Consider the following 12398-nt stretch of genomic DNA (forward strand, 5'->3'; position numbering starts at 1 on the left):
ACACACACACACACACACACACCCCGCCTCCCAGAGCTGACTCAATCCCGCTAGCCGCAGGCTTGGAGCTCATAGGACCCTCAGTCCAGCTGGATGATGCGCTTAAGTACCAACCAGAGATGTAAGTAACCAGGGTACGCGAGCGCTGGGGTCGCCGCGGAGTCGACGGGAAGCCGGTGTGCCCGAAGGCGTGAAGGCCCGCGCCCGAGGCGCCGCCCCTACGTCGGGGCCCCGCCCTCTCGGGCACCGAGGCGGCGCCCAGAGCGTGAGGTCCCGCCCCCTACGTCCCCAAACCTCCAGACCCTGCCCCTGGTGTCCGCGCGGGGCCCCGCGTCTCCAGGCGTCAGGGCCGACCCTGCATCTTCAGGCAGGCGTGGAAGCGCCGACCCTTGCTTCGCCAATGATCAGGCCCCGCCCCTACGTGGCCAGGCATCAGGTCCCGCCCCCGGCGTCTCCAGGCGTCAGGCCCCGCCCCGCGCTTCCAGGCGTCACGTCCCGCCCCTGCGTCGCTAGGCGTTGAGGCCCCGCCCCGCGCCTAGGGCGTCAGGCCCCGCCCCCGCGTCTCCAAGCTTCAGACCACGCCCCGCGTCTCCAGGGGTCACGTCCCGCCCCTGCGTCGCCAGGAGTCAGGCCCCGCCCCCGCGCCTCCAAGCGTCAGGCCACGCCCCGCGTCTCCAGGCGTCAGGCCCCTCCCCGCCTCGCCAGGCGTTGAGGCCCCGCCCCGCGTCTCCAGGCGTCAGGCCCCGCCCCCGCGCCTCCAAGCGTCAGGCCCCGCCCCGCGTCGCTAGGCGTTGAGGCCCCGCCCCCGCGTCTTTAGACGTCAGCATACGCACCCGCGCCTCTAGGCGTTAGGCCCCGCCCCGCGTCTCCTGGCGTCAGGCCCCGCCCTTGCGTTTCCGGCCCCGCCCCCGACGTCGCCCGCGTCCGGCCTCTGCGGCGGCCGCGGGCCGTTGGCGCGGCTTGGGCGGTTGTCTTGGAGAAGCAAGATGGCGGCGACGGCGGCCGCGGTGGTGGCGGAGGAGGACACGGAGCTGCGGGACCTGCTGGTGCAGACGCTGGAGAACAGCGGCGTCCTGAACCGCATCAAGGTGCGGCGGCGCGGGGCCGCCCAGACGAGCACCTGCCGCGGCCCGGGCGGGGCGGCGGCGCGAGCCCTCGGGACGCGGGCTCCCTCCCGACAGCTGCCTCCAAGTAACTTTTGTTTCCTTTTTAAAAGGCTGAACTCCGAGCAGCTGTGTTTTTAGCGCTAGAAGAGCAAGAAAAAGTAGAGGTATGAAATCCCCAGGCTTTAATGTGCCCTGTCCTCTGATGCTTCACTCTGGGGAAGAAACCTCGTAGGCGCGACTTGAAGGAATGGCTTGCCAAAGAGTTAAAACTAGGATTACTCGGAATCTTTAATACGCTAATAAGCACTGCGAATCCCTTCAAGGTAGGGAGGGGATATAGTGTATCACTGTTCCCAACGTCGTCTGACCACTTAAGTATTGTAGTCTTGCTTGTCAAAACCCAATCACACCTTTGTATTTAAGTGGGTAATGACAGCTTTTCCCCTTGACTCTAAGACCCACTGAATGTCAGGAATAAATGTCCTGTAACTTGTAACAAGAAACACTTCATGATCGAGTCTCAGCTCTTCCTCTGTGACTCTTCAGTCTCCCATCCTCCCGCTGTGTGTGTGTGTTGGTGTACTGGGGATGGAACCCAGGGGCATTTTACCCCTGAGCTACGCCCTCGGCCCTATTTTATTCTTTTACTTTTGAAAGAGGGTCTCATTCCTTGTGGAGGGCCTCACTAAGTAGCTGAGGGTAGCTGTGAACCTGCGACCCTCCTGTCTCAGCCTCCCAAGTAGGGGATTATAAGCATGGGCCCCCACACCCTGCTGTCCCACTTCTTTAGACCTCTTGCCCTGCGTTTGAATTTCATCAAGCCCTTCAGTTCCTCTTGCCTTACCTGTCTAGGCATCAATCTTTTATTGGTTCCTTTTTGTCCCGGACTAGTGTGGACTCCATGGTCCATGTCTCAGAAACCGTAACTACCTTGCTTTCCAGTTGTGCTTGTTCTGGAAGAAAAAAGTCCCTGCTGAGGAAATGGCATAGGCTTGTGATGTTACAGATTGGTAACTGTCAACCTCAGGGTCCCGAGGTGTCCAGCACCTCTGCCTTCTTAGCAGCTCCTCCTGCTTCTCTTTAGTCTTCTGCCTCATCTGTTTCTTCTTTTTGGAAAGATGGTCTTTCTCTTCACAGGGAAGCCAGCAAGTCCTTTTTGTTCTCCTGCCGACCCCAGTCTGTCGCTCATCTCAGGAAAGGCTCACCTGGCCTGCGCTTCCCTCCTTTCTGGTTGGTAGAAGAGCTCTGCCTTAGCCAAGTACAGTGGCTTTCTCTGAGTCTTGCTGTCCATGCACTTTCATCTCCTTAGTTGTTGTGTCTTTGATCTGTCCCCTTCCATTGAATCTTGTTGGGCATAAAATGTGTTTCTGCGGAAACTTGTTTTCCTTTATTCATGTTCTGTTATCTTTTACTCTTTTCCTTCACAGTCACGTTTGAAAGATGTGTATGTCTCATACATTTCTTATGTACTAGGAATTTTTAATTCATTAGCATCTTAAATCCTCCACTACTACACTCAACAAGTTTTTCTTGCTACAGCCAAGAAGATTCACTTGATTTTGAGTAGACTTGAGTTCTTACCTGTCTTGGTTGATCACTGTGGCACCTGGCAGACTTCATTTCTTCTTCCTATTTGAAAAGCTCCCTTGGCCTTTGAGACCTTTTTCTGTTCTGTTTTTCTCTTTTCCTTTTGCTGACATCTTGATTTCTGTAGCATGACCGTTTCCCAGCTGTTGGAGTCTGTCCCATAGTCTTCATCCTGCCTTCTTCCCCTGATGACCTTAGCACCACCAATACCTTTACCCTGCATCTTCAGTGCACCTTCAAACCTGTCAGTTAGACTGCCTAACAGCCTGACTGTACTGGGAAAGTCAGGCAAGAAGTGTGAGTGTTTTCTGGGCTTTGAGCTTTGTACCTGCCCAGTGTCACCTGGCTGTGCCTGGCGGGGCTCATCTACAGCAGTTGTGGAGGTGCTCAGCAGCCTGCTTCACCTGTGCTTAGCTATTTCTCTTCCAGAGTGCTTAATTCCGTTCCTCCTTTCTCTTTTTCTCTCCTTTTATTGGTGCATTGTAGTCATTAGTGTCACATCATAATGTTCACAGTGGTGGGGACACACGCGCACACAGCACTTGGTGGGCTTTCCCCTGGCTCCCTCCCTTCAACCCTTCCCTGCCCATGATATTGAGCTTGGCATGGGTAGTCTCACGTGTACAAAATGCTAATGGAAGTGTTTTCATTGTTAATCCTCCCAACCCTCCCCTAGACCACCGCCCTCGCTGCACTGAGGTTTTCCCCTTGTCTGAAGTCCCTCTTGCGTCCCAGTTACTCCTTAGCTTCCATCTGTGACAGAAAACATACGACCCTTTACTTTCTGTGATTGGCTAATCTCACTTAACATAATGTTCTCCATGTCCATCCATTTTCCTGCAAATGACATAATTTTGTTCTTTTTTATTGCTGAGTAGAATTCCATCACGTGCATATCCAATAATTTTGTGCTCCGTTCATCTGTTGATGGACACTTAGGGGTGCTTTCATAATTTGGCGGTTGTCAATTGTGCTGCATAAACATGATATGCATGTTTTACTATAATCTGATCAGTCCCCTCGGAAAGATACCCAGGAGTGATACAGCTGGATCATATGGTGGATCCATATCTAGTTTTCTGAGAAATCTTCATGCCAATCTCCATAGCGGCTGCACTAATTTGCAGTCTCACCAACAGTGTAGACGAGTTCCTATTTCCCCACATCCTCACCAGCATTTATTGTTGTTTAACTTGCTGATGCCTGCCATTCTAATTAGGTTAGATGGAATCTCAATGTAGTTCTGATTTGCGTATCTGATTGCTAAGGAGTTGAACAATTTTTCATATTTATTGGCTATTTGTGTTTTTTCTTTTATGAAGTATCTACTTAGTTTAATTGCCCATTTCTTGATTGGGTTGTTTGTCTGTAGACTTTGGATGGTTTTCTTCTGCTGCACAAAAACTGTAATGCCATCCCATTCTTATTTTAATTTCTTGAGCTTTGTGGGTCTTATAGAGGAAGTTTCTACCAGTACCTCTATGTTGGCATATCCTATGCACTCTAGTAATTTCAGGGTCTCTGGTTTAATTTTCATGTTTTTAATTCATCTTGAGTTGACTCTTGTGCAGGGTGAGAGATTGGGGTTTTATTCTCTTTTTTTTTTTTTTAACAAATGGATAACCACTTTTCCAAACCCATTTGTTGAAAAGGCTGTCCTTTCTTCAAAGTGTGTTTTTGGCATCTTTGCTGAGAATCTTTTAGCTGTTAATGTGTAGAGAATCTGTTCCATTGATCTGTGTGCCTATTTTTGCACCGACACCATGCTGTTTTTATTACTATAGCTCTGTAGTATAGTTTGAAGTCAGGTGTCATGATGCCTCCTGCGTGATTCTTTTTTTTTTTGCGGGTCTGGGGATGGAACCCAGGGGCATTCGACTTCCGAGCTACACTCCCTGCCCTATTTTTTATTCTTTATTTTGAAACCGGGTCTCACTGAGTTGCAGAGGCCTCACTAAGGAGCTGAGGCTGTCCGCCAACGGCGATCCTCCGGTCTCAGCCTCCCGAGTGCTGGGATCACAAGGGCGCACCGCGCCCGGCTCCTGCATGATTCTTATTGCAGAGAATTGCTTTGGCTCCTCTGGTTCTTTTGTTTTTTCATATGAAACTTAGAACTGAGATTTTTCTAGCTCTGAAGAATGATATTGGTATTTTGATAGGAATTGCATTGAATCTAGATCAGTTTTGGTAGAATGGCCATTTTGATGATATATATTCTGCCTATCCAAGAGAATGGAAGATATTTCCATCTTCTAAGATCTTCCATTTCTTTCTTTTGTGTTTTATAACTTTCATTGTAGAAGCCTTTTACCTCCTTGGTTATTTTGATTCCTAGGTATTTAATTGTTTTTGAGGTTATTGTGAATGGAATTGTTTCTGGATTTTTCAGTGGGTTCATGGTTGGTATATAGAAAGGCAACTGGTTTTTTAAATTTAATTTGTATCCTGATACTTTGTTAAATTTGCTAGCCAGCCCTAGAAGTCTTTCTGTTGAGTTTTTTTGGGTCTTCTAAGTGTAGAATCATGTCACCTGCAAATAGAGATGATTTCAGTTCATCTTTTTTTATTTGTATTCCTTTGTTTTCTAACTCTTGCCTTATCATTCAGGCTAGAGTCTTGAGGACTGTATTGAAAAGGAGTGATGAAAGTGGACATCTTTGTCTTGTTTCTGATTTTAAAGAGAGTTCTTGCAGTTGCTCCCCATTCAATATGATGTTAGCTTTGGGTTATTGTATATTGCCTTTATGATATTGAGGTTAAGTTCCTTGTGTTCTAATTTTTTTGCATTATTTTTAACACGGATGGGTGCTGGATATTATTAAATGCTTTTCAGCATCTTTTGAAATGATCATGTGATTTTTGTTCCTAATTCTGTTTATGTGGTGAATTACATATATTGATATGCATACATCAAACCAACCTTGCATCCTTGGAGTAAAACCAACTTGGTCATGGTGTAAAGTTTCCTTGATATGATTTTGAATGTGTATTGCTAGTATTTTGTTTAGAATTTTTGCTTCTGTGTTCATTAAGCATATTGGTCTTTAATTTCTTGAGGTATTTTTATTTGGTTTTGGTATTAAAGTGATACTGTCCTCCCAGAAGGAGTTTGGAAGAATCCTGTCTCTTTCTGTTTCACTGAATAATTTGTGAAGTATTGGTTTTAGATCCTTTTAGAATTTAGCTGAGAATCTGTCTGGACCAGGACTGATTTTTGATGGAAGGATTTTTTTATTGTTTCTATTTCTTTGTTTTCTATTGGTTGGTTTAGGTTTTCTGTATCCTTTTTGTTCAGTTTAGGTAGGTTGTGTGTGTGTGTGTAGAAATATGTCAATTTCTTCTGTTTTCCTATTTATTGGAGTATAAATTTTCAAAATAGTTTCTGTTGACCTTCTGGATTTCCCCATTATCTGTGTGTGTGTAGTGAGATCTTTTTCATCTCTCTTTTCTCTCTCTCTCTCTCTCTCTCTCTCTCTCGCTCTCGCTCTCCCTCCCTCCCTCCCTCCCTCCCTCCCTCCCTCCTAGCTATACTCTCAACCCATTTTTTTATTCTTTATTTTGAAACAGGGTCTCACTAAGTTGTGGGGGGCCTCATTAAGTAGCTGAGGCTGGCCACGAACCTGTGATTCTCCTGTCTCAGCCTCCCAGGTACTGGGATTAAAAGTGTGTGCTACCACACCTGGCTCTTCTTTTTTCATTTTTCTTTTTCTTTTTTTTCTTTTTTTTCTTGTGGTGCTGGGGATTGAACCCAGGGGCATTCTACCTTCGAGCTACACTCTCAGCCCATTTTTTTATTCTTTATCTTGAAACAGGGTCTCACTAGGTTATGGATGGCCTTACTAAGTAGCTGAGGCTGGCCATGAACCTTGTTTTGTTTTGTCTTGCTTTTTGTTGTTCTCTATTTCATTGATTTCTGTTCTGATTTTAATTATTTCCTGACTTCTACTAGCATTGGGATTAGTCTGTTGCTATTTTCGATGGCCCTAAGGCCATCGAAACCCTAAGGTTTCTCAGGTTATTTGGTGACTTCCTATTTTTGTTATGTGGGCATTCATGTGCTACAAATTTTCCTCTTTAAAACTGCCTTCAAAGTGTCCCATAGATTTGGTATGTTGTGTCTATTTTCACTTAATTCTAGGAACTTCTTTATTTCTTCCATGATCCTGTCCTTATTCAAGAGTGTATCATTTATTCTCTATGTATTTTTGTAATTCCTTTGGGTCTTCCTATTGTTGATTTCTACTTTCATTTCATTATGATCTGAAAAGATGTAAGAAATTATATTACATTAAAAAAATTTGCTGGTACTTTGGGGCCCAGTATGTGATCTATTTTGGAGAAGGTTTTAGGAACAGCTGAGAATGTAGTCACTGTTGTTGGTTGAAATATCTGTATATGTCTCTTCTATCCATTTGCTTTGTAATGTTCTTAGGTGTGTAGAGTCCTTACTGATATTTTGTCTGGAAGATCGATCAAGTAGTGTGAGAGGTGTGTCAGTGTTTCCCATTTCATTGTATTGGGTTCTGAGACCTTATGTCCTAGAGAGTTGTTTTATAAAGTGGCACGCCCACATTTGGGCATAAATGTTTTCCATCATATGTCTTCTTGTTGGCTTTCCTTTTATCAGCAGGAGATGGCCCACTTTTCTCCTCTGATATGAGCATTGTTATCCCTGCTTCCTTTTGTCTCTGTATGGAATACCTCTTCTCATCCTTTCACCTTTAGCCTATGAATATCTTTGCTAGTAAGGTGAGTCCATTGCTGTTCCCTCCTTTGCTGATACCTTTTGCCATCTCCCTCAAGTCTTCGTTGTTCCTAGATCTGCTGTTTTGCATACACATCTGACCATATCCCTCCATTTTCTTTGAATATTTCATTTTGTTCAGTATCTTAAAGTTTCCTGGACTAGATTACTGGGTACCTTTATGAGCTTTCCCATCCCTGACCCTTAACATTTCCTTGTGTCTCTTTTTTATCATCTCTGCTAGCATCTTGAACTTTTTTTTTTTTTTTGGCAGTACTCGAGATTGAACCCAGGAACATTATACCTCTGAGCTATACCCCCAGCCTTTTTTATTCATTTAATTTTTGTTTTGAAATAGGGTCTCACTATGTTGCTGAAGCTGTCCTCGAACCTCTGATCCTTCTGTCCTAGCCTCCCAAGTACTGGGATTGCAGGTGTGTACCACCACGTATGGCTCTGGACAGTTTTAAGAAGCATATGAATGGGGTAGTAGAACATGTTCCTTTTTTGGGGGGGTCTGGTTTTTAGTCAGCATAATGCTCTTGAAGTCCATTCACATTGTAATCTGTATTTTTCATTTCATTCTTGAGTTCAGGATTAATATAGTATTTCATTAATCTATTGAGTGGATATATGACAATTTAGCCATTTAAATGTTGATGTGCATTCTGGATTGTTTTAAATTTTTTATTATAAAAGAGGCTTGTCTAGACATGCATGTACAAGTCTTTGCTTGGATCTATAACTTTTCTTGAGAAAATATATAGAGGTGAAGTGATGGGATTACATGCTAGGGATATTTTTAACTTAAAAAAAACGACCAAAGTGCTCTCCCTAGTGACTGCCATTTTGCTTTCCCATTAGCACTGTGTGAGGCTGCTGCTCACCAGCAGTAACCCGGCCCCTGCTGCAGGGGGCGCCAGGTGCTGCCCACTTGGGCCTCAGTCTCAGCAGGCACAGCCTTCATGTGCAAGAAGGATTGTTGTCTATGTTTATATTCCTGTGTATTAAATATTCCATATTCAGATCTTAATTACAAAGATAAGTTGGCCTATGGCTACATAAAACCACCTTACATACCACTGATGAACTGGGAGTTACACGTGCATATGCTATCAATTGTGGATACCTAAAATGATAAAAGTTAAACTTAATATACTTGAAATAATAATTTATATAAGTAAATTTAATCTGTCACGGAGTGTTTGAAGATATCTGGCTTCAAACGCTGTTTAATAAGTGGTTTATTAAACAATAAAGGTGAAGTCCTCATATGGTTGTACTGACTTGGAGAAGTTATTGAAAGGACAAAGCAAGTTCTCTAGTAATCAGCAGCTGTGGGGATTTCATAAGGCCAGAATTTTATGAATCACAGTGCCCACTCCCTGCAGAATTTTATGAATCCCACAGCCCACTCCCTGCAGAAGACAGAACTGGCCTATGCCCCTGTTACGTTACTTCTGCCTCAATGCCCCTTCCTCCGTCATGCACCGGGAAACCTCCAGCACACCCGGTGTCTAACACCTCCTTTAGGAAGCCACAGGTGTAGTTAGCGTGGACTGTCACAACGAAACCCCACAGACCGGGTGCTGAAAGGAGACCAGCTTCACACTCCTGGGGCAGGAGGCTTACGATGACTGGCACAGGTCCCAGTTCCTGGTGAGGGCCTATTCCGAGGCTTAGACAGCAGCCCCCCGCTGTGTCCCCTCCTGGTGAAGAGAGCTCTGGTCTGTTCTTCAAGGACACCATCCAACTGGATTATGGCCTCACTCAACCTTTATTACCACCTATGAGCCCCGTCTTCAAATATGGCCACACTGGACTTTATGGCTTCAACACAAACTCTGGAGATACAAACAGAAGTCTGTGACACCAATTGTCCCTTCTTGGCGGTCCAGCTGTGCACTCCCTTCCCCTACCCACAGCCTCATTCTGAGTCCTCAGTTTGTTGGGAACGACTGCTGTCTGAACACCTGGACTGTGGGCTCCCTGGTTCCCTTGACCTCGGGGGACCAAAACCACCCATCCTGGGCAGCCTGTGGGACTCAGGCCCACGGGGACCTCTGGAACCAGAGCCCACAAGCCTAGCGCAGCCTCCAAGGGCTCTCCGGCTTCGCCAGGAGAACCAGACCTGCGGGTCAGGTCTGCACAAGGAGCCACGGCCTCCTCTCCTCCTTCCCACAGCGGAACTGCCTTGGCCACGACCTCCCCCCTGCAATTAAGAAACGGAGAAGGCGTGACGCCCACTCCAGCTAGTCAAATGGTTTTCCCAACATGCCATTAAATCCTCTGGTAAAACAAAGGAAAGATTTTTTTAATTTCCTTACTATTTTTGGTAGCCGTAGTCTGATGACACATAGCCTTAAAAGTGCTACAATTTCTTTAGGGACACACTTCTGTATTATAATGAATGGCTTATAATTTGCATTACATGTCATATAGAATATATCACTTATAAAGTGCAGTTGCTGAGTCTCAGTGGCGCAACTAATCATTGATCATGAAGACTGAGTCTAACACTGCTGAGAAGCAAGCTGGCATCCCGATGTGCTGGGGGCAATCCATAGGTTCCGGGCTGCTGTGGAAGAGGAGCGGGGCCGCTGCCTGGACACCTGTTGCCCTCACACTTGCCTGGATCTGCTGTGGCCACAGTCCTTGGGAAGATGGTGACCTCAGAGATACTGCCTGGCAGTTACCAAAGGTGGAATTTGGGTGAGTCCAGGAAATGGCAGAATGCAAGAATAAAAACCTAATTGCAGAAGCAAAAACCAAGTAGGCCTAAGATGATGACCTCATTTTTTCCTCTCTTTTCACCCCACTCCAACAGCAGCTCTGTCCAGCCCTCCCACCTAGACAAAGCAGGCATGGCCCTTGCCCCCAGCCTCACAGCATCTGGAGGGCTGCCTCACTGCGAGAACTCCGGCGGGGGCACCACTGCCACTGCTAAGAACGCCAAGCGAGCGGGTGCTGATGCCGTGGAGCAGGCTGTGTCCGTCTCCTTTGATGCAGCTTGTCTGCATCACCTGTGCCCACCCACCACAGCGACAGGCCTGGCCGGGGCAGGGCTGTACAGGCACGCTGGCCCCTCTGTCTTGAACCATCTCAGGCAGATCTGTGCCATTCGGCGGGTTCCTTTTCCATACTCTGGCCCCCGCCTCAGCACCCACAGCATGTGCTGAGAGCACCTGGAACCACGCTTGTGTGACGGCCCCGCCTCAAAGCTCCACCCTGCCTGGTTTTATTTCTCCCTGGCTCTTACATAGCAGGGACCGATTCTGCTGGCTGGGTTGTTTATTTGGAAGAACACTGAGAGATCAGATCCAGGCTGATAGAATGGCAGGACCCTGGGTACTGAGTCCGGGCAGGCACAACGCTGTGGCCCAGCCAACCACTGCTGGAAACGTGGAAAGAGAGGAGGAAGACGGGGTCGCTTGGCGGAGCCAGGCATGCATCCAGAAGCCGAGATGCTCAAGGCCTGGGTGTCGTGCCCTGGGTACCCTGGAGATGACCATGGCTTCAGGAAGGAGCCAAGACACTGCCCTCTCCTTGGGTTTGCCTGGTGACCAGGAAGTCTGCACTACTATGTCTAAAACCCCAGTGGACCGTGAGCTCGGAGAACCAGCCACGTCTCCTTTGCGGCTCTGTCCCCTCACCTCGCAGGCGCCTGCCTGGCCTGGGTGCCGAGGAGTCTGCTCCTTTGCGCAGCCCGGGCTCTTTCCCTTCGCCCGCTGGGTCTGTAAGTCACGTCTAGTTTGCCCACCCATCCCCAGCAGGCAGAAGGAGTGTGAGTCCGGGACCAAGTTTCCCAGGAAGCCTCTGCCCCAGCGCTGGGGCATGGCAGCCCTCCATGGCGCCGGGCACCTGCTCTGTGTGCGGCTGGCACGGTGGGGGTTTTAGTACAGCATCCTGGACAATGTGTTTTGATGAAGCCCTAGTGTTTATGACTCACAGACCACACGTCTATGTCCCCACGCCAGCTCCAGCTGCGCGCGCGGTGCACAGGCCTTCTGCTTCATCTTCCTTCTATCGCTAAAAGAATCTGAAAACAGTCAACTGCACATTTTCCTAGCTGATACCTTACACCTTACCCAACACAGAGAATGGATGGGAGAAAATCTACACAGTTAAATGTGTACCTCGTGCTTCTTACCGTAATTATTCAAATTATCCGCTTAGGATTAAAACAACATAAGCAACTGTCGTAATTCTTATAACTTAATGATATGTCCTACCTATGACAGAGTTAGTCAAAACATGGGGAGAGGGAATAGTTTTCAAAAGTACCCCCAGGCATAGTTCCCTGGAGGGTTAAGTATAGGTTACAAAAAAGAATTTTTATGTGTTTCCCATTTGAAGAAAGGAAAGAGAACTTTGAGAAGAGAAAAGGAACATGAATCCCAGTTTAACTGGAGGGAATGGTGGCGCACACACCTGCATCCCAGTATTTCGGAGGCTGAAGACAGGAGGACCACGGTTCAAGGCTAGTCTTAGCAAAATAGAGAGATTGTTTCAAAAGGGAGGCGGTTTAGCTTGGAGATCGAATGCCTCTGGCTTCAGTCTCCATCACCCCTTAATAAAAGAGTCCCAGTATGACACAGCCAGTGAGCCCCACGGCCTTGGCTGGGCTGAGCACCCTCTGGATGCTCTGCTGCAGGAGACAGAGGCGGAGACTCATCTGGAAACAGAGGTCCAGGTGACAGGGCTCCTGGAGTGAGCCCTGTGTGTGGAGCAGGAGGGACAGGGCACAGCCCGCCCGAGGGCCTCTGGGCCTCACAGTGCCTGCCACATTGTTTGAAGGCTGGAGCAGAAGGAAGGCCTGGGCCCTTCTGTGTGACCCCTGTCCAGACTGCATTTGCCAAAGATCTGCCCCCAACATTAGGTGCATTCAGGGGGAACCAGTGATTCTAGAAAATGTGTCTACAGAAAAAGCTTTTGCTTAAAATCCTCTTGTTCCTGGGTTT

Source organism: Muscardinus avellanarius (genome assembly GCF_963383645.1).
Source record: "Muscardinus avellanarius genome assembly, chromosome: 8".
NCBI lineage: Eukaryota > Metazoa > Chordata > Mammalia > Rodentia > Gliridae > Muscardinus > Muscardinus avellanarius.